This window comes from Chiloscyllium plagiosum, chromosome 28 (genome assembly GCF_004010195.1).
Source record: "Chiloscyllium plagiosum isolate BGI_BamShark_2017 chromosome 28, ASM401019v2, whole genome shotgun sequence".
Taxonomy (NCBI): domain Eukaryota; kingdom Metazoa; phylum Chordata; class Chondrichthyes; order Orectolobiformes; family Hemiscylliidae; genus Chiloscyllium; species Chiloscyllium plagiosum.
In genome coordinates this window covers 51,155,822-51,160,842 of record NC_057737.1, presented here as the reverse complement: position 1 = coordinate 51,160,842, position 5,021 = coordinate 51,155,822, and the positions used below count along the sequence as shown (strand labels likewise).

General features: G+C 46.6%; 1 protein-coding gene across 2 annotated transcripts in view; it reads left to right on the top strand.

Moving 5' to 3' along the window:
- The first annotated feature begins 109 nt into the window (after positions 1 to 109).
- slc16a4 (solute carrier family 16 member 4) overlaps positions 110 to 5,021 on the top strand; it is a 107,880-nt gene continuing 102,968 nt past the window's right edge. For both annotated transcript variants that reach the window (XM_043718885.1, XM_043718886.1), the window contains exon 1: positions 110 to 373. The gene's annotated coding sequence lies outside the window, so the exon portion shown is untranslated. The remainder of the gene's footprint in view (positions 374 to 5,021) is intronic.

The window sequence follows — 5,021 nt, the reverse complement described above, 5'->3', positions numbered from 1 at the left end:
GGCGTGGCTGTTGGGGGCGTGGCAGGGGGAGGAGCTGTGAGTTGGAGGAGGGTCCTCGTGGGGCGGCCGCTGATTGGTCGCCCAGGAAAGTTGTTACATGGAGTTGCGGTCACGTGCTGCCGGCGGCATGGCCCCGGGCGAAGCGGCTCCTCAGGGACAGCATTAGGACTGAGTGCGGTCCCGGACTGTCACCTCCAAGCGGCGCCTCCTCAATGCAGTCTCAGTGAGCTTCCTCTGTGAGCGGTGCCCGCGGGTTCTGATGTCTCCAGCGGGATCAGAGGTATCTGTGAGCGGACACGGGGGCAGCTTGAACCGGAGATCAGCTCCCAGCCTCAACATCCCAAAGTCCCGAGGAGGCAGCGGCGGCACCAAGGTAACAGAGACCCTTCTGCAGAGCGCCGCGTCCTAGAACCTCTTTCTCTCCGTTAACCATTTCCCGGAGGATGGGGGGAAACACCGAGCCCAGAGCATTGCGGGGCTCTCGCTGTGAACCCGGTTTGTCGCTCAGCACCGACCCCAACAGCAGAGGCTCCCGGAGTCAGTGAGGAGCACAGCCCGAAGCCTGAGGCACCGGGACCTGTCACATCCCGACTGTTTCCCCGACGGGAAAGACCTAGTGAGATCCCTCTACACATTATTCCCAACAAACATTCCCAGGACACTGTCAGCGCAGAGTCCGGTACAGTGTCAAACTCTCTCTACTTTTTAATTTGGAAAGTAAATCTTTCTAGACGCTGACCCAACACTTCCCTGACGGCGAGGTGAGGTCCAGAGTAAAACTCCTTCCACTCTTTCACGATGTGGAGAGGCCGGTGTTAAACAAACTTAAAAATCACACAACACCAGGTTACAGTGGGACAGCTTTATTTGGAGGCACTAACTTTCGGAGCGCTGTTCCTTCATCAGGAAGCTGTATAGGCTACAAATTCTGTGTGTTATAATCTTGCTCCACAACCACCTGATGAAGGAGCAGCGCTTAGAAAGCTAGTGCTTCCAAGTAAACCCGTTGGTCTCTTTTAAATAGACAATGTCTGTCTCTCGTTTTTAAACTGAAATTATATCCCCATCGAGCATTCCCAGGATCAGGATCAGGATCAGGGGCAGGGACAGCACGGGGTTAGTTACCGAACAAAGCTCCCACTCCTGAGAATTGTAATGGTGCCGAGTAAAGGTAAATATGAAGAAAAAGCGTTTATGTTTGTGAAAATGTACTGCAGGAACATACATATTGATGGCAGATTTAAAATGGAAATGCTGAAAGTACTGGCCTATAACTACAATGGCACTGTTTTACCCTGGGCCATCCAGTTCCATATCACCCTCAGAAAGACCATCATGCATTAAATGGCTGTTGGTCAGTAATAACTTAGTCCCATCACTCGACTCCAGTTCTACCAGGACCAATGGTCTCCTGACCTCATCACTGCCTTGGTTATGGATACAAGGTAGAAGGCCCAGAGCTGACTTGAGAGTGACTGCCCTTGACATCAAGGCTGCATTTGACCCCAAATATGGCACCAAGCAGTCTTAGTGAACTTGTAATCGGGTCGTGGGGTGTGTGTTTATCCTGGTGCCAGTACATCATTCCCACCACACAAATCAATAACATCACCATCCCACTACTGACATCTTAATGGTTACCATTACAAAGAAACTGAACTGAATCTAATGGGGTTTCAGTGATGCTAATGCCATCAACTGCCAAAGGAGATGGTCATTACTTGGTTGTTTTATGAAGTGAATGCTACTTGTCACTTATTAGCCCAAGCCAGATGGTCACTGATGTCTTGCTGTGCATGTGGGTGTGGGCTGCTTCAGTATCTGTGGAGTTGTGAATGGTGCTGAACACTGTGCAATCATCAGCGAACATCCCATTGCCGACCTCAGGATGAAAGGAAGCAGCTGAAGGTGATCGGACACTATCCCGAGGAGCTCCTGAAGCTGAGATGATTGCAGCCACCTTCATAATGATTCCCATACAAAGTGTTAGAGGTGGTCAGAGAGCAGGATTTCTGTAACAAGGCTCTCCCCACCTTCCCCCAAGGAGCTGCTTGGCTCCATAATAACCATGTGGGGCATGGTCCAGAATAAGCCCAAATCCACTGAGGCTGGTTCTTTACCCAGGCTCCTGGAAATGATTTCTTCTTTGCTACAGCTCACCACTTTCTGGGAACATCTGACTTCCTCATTGCTGCATGTTTTGTTAATCGCACGTCCCATCCACTGTCCCACATGCTGGCCATCCTGGGCCACCCAATAATGCTTCTGTTTGGGGTCGGGTGGATGGGGGTTAGAGGGGGTATCCCTCTGTGGGCCTGTCGGTGAACAGACCAGGATCCTGCTGAATGGGCTGATTGGCCCAGAATCAGCTGGCCACACCCCAATTCTTCTCTCTCTCACACTCTCTCTGAATATTTATTCAGAAGCAAGGAGCTGAATATTTATGTCCTGACAGAAATTGTTTACTACACCAAATTGGAAGATGTGGCTTTATGAACATTGACACAGCTCAGTCTCTGATACAATAAAACATTCCTGTCCACAAGATAAAGAATACAATATTATCACGTCCGTGAGCAGCAGGTCAAGGCTACAGCTTTGATATGGTCCATGTCTGTGTCAGCGAAGGTGGGGCTGAGAACCCAAACCCTAACCACAACCAATGGCAAACTCTGATCCAAACTCACGTGTGGCATGAACCTGTGTGTCACCATTTGGGAAGTTGGCATCCAGCACCTCGCCACGTTCTTTACTGATGTTTTCAATACAAAAGAATAGTTCACCCCAAAATTTACACATTGAATCTGACTTAGATGTGAGACTCTTTTGATATGTCATTCATCACCACCACTGTCCCTGTCAAACACTCCCAGGTAAGATACAGCATGGGGTTAGATGCAGAGTCAAGTTCCTTCAACATTGTCCCCGATCAAACACTCTCAGCACAGACTTAGAGAAAGTAAGGATCTGTCTACTGTTTTAAATTGAAAGTAAAGCTTCCTTCTGATTGTCCCATCAAACGTTCTTGGAGAAGGGACAGCTCAAGCTTAGATACAAAGCAAAACTCCCTCTTCTGTTTTAAACTGACTTTAAATAGAAAGTAAAACTTCTATTTGGCGTGAGTAAATCTCCTTCTACTTTTAATCAAAACTAAAGCTAGCTCCGCACTGTCCTCATCAAACACTCTCAGGGCAGGGACAGCACAGCGTAACATACAGTGTGAAGCTCTCTCTACACTGTCCCCATCAAACACTCTCAGGGCAGGGACAGCATGGTGTTAGATACAGAATGAAGCTCCATCCACTTTTTTAAACAGGAAGTAAAGCTCCCTCTACTCATTTAAACTGAAGTTAAAGTTCTCTTTTATTCTTTTCAATTTTTAGTTTAGTCTCAGGTACACTCCCAGAACTAGGACAGCACAGCGTAACATACAGTGTGAAGCTTCCTCTACACTGTCCCCATTAAACACTCCCAGGACAGGGACAGCACGGGGCTGGATATTTCACTGACCCTACAATGCACCATGTCACATGCTTCCCTCACTTGATGAGAATTTCAACCAATATTTAACTGTGCAGACAGAGAAACAAAATAAACGATTCAAGTCCAATTTGACTTCTCTTCAGAACTCCAATAGATACCACCAGACCTTCTGAGTTTCTCCAGTGTTTTCTATTTTTATTCAGATGGGTTTGAGCTATGGGGAGAGAGTGATTAGGCTGGAGCATTGGAGGCTGACGAGTGACCTTATAGAAGTTTATAAAATCATGAGTGGCATGAATAGGTGAATAGCCAGGTCTTTTCCCCAGGGTAAGGGAGTCCAAAGCTAGTTGGCATAGGTCAAAAGTGAGAGGGGAAAGATTTAAAAGAGACCTAAGGAGTAACTTTCATAGCGAATGATGTGTATATGGAATGAGCTGCCAGAGGATGTGGTGGAGGCTGGTACAACTACAGCATTTTAAAGACATCTGGATGATCTGAGTAGGAATGGTTTAGAGGAGTATGAACCAAATGCTGGCAAATGGAACTAGGTGAGATTGGGATGGCTGGTTGGCATGGACGAGTTGGACCGAAGGGTCTGTTTCGGTGCTGTATGACTCGGATGCTAACACCAGCATCCAAAGAATTTTAGGCTGTTTTGGTGTTGGAAGCCGTTGTCCATAAACCAAGACAGCATGGTTTTTTAGTTTACACAGAATCTTCAAAGTTGGAAAGAGAAGTAAACAATTTCTTCCCATTTGTGATTTAAATCACGGTCCTTGAGCTAATCAGAACTGTTGAAACATCTGCGTTTCCCAATCATCAAAGATTCAAATCATTGGCTTGAATGTTTTTTGTTAGTGCACATGCTGAATGTCAGAAGGGTAGTTCAGATAACAACCCATATTCTTACACTGCGAATTGTAACCTGGTCATCTCAGATTCATGTTGTTGACTACCCCCTTGAAAAGAGTGACGATATCTGATTCATGTTGTCTGTTTGTGCCACAGGTTATGGATGCATACAATGGTGCCTTCTAGATTAGGATAATGATTAAATCACAGGTCACTTGTTTAAAATCAGAGTTTCAATAGACAATAGGTGCAGGAGTAGGCCATTCTGCCCTTCGATCCTGCACCACCATGCCATCATCCTCAATCAGTATCCTGTTCCTGCCTTATCCCCATAACCCTTGATTCCACTATCCTTAAGAGCTCTATCCAAGTCTTTCTTGAAAGTAGCCAAAGACTTGGCCTCCACAGCCTTCTGGGGCAGAGCATTCCACACACCCACCACTCTCTGGGTGAAGAAGTTCTCCTCAACTCTGTCCTAAATGGCCTACCCCTTATTTTTAAGCTGTGTCCTCTGGTTCGGGACTCACCCATCAGCAGAAACATGTTTCCTGCCTCCAGAGTATCCAATCCTTTAATAATCTTATACATCTCAATCAGATCCCCTCTCAGTCTTCTAAACTCAAGGGTATACAAGCCTAGTCACTCCAATCTTTCAACATAAGATAGTCCCACCATTCCAGGAATTG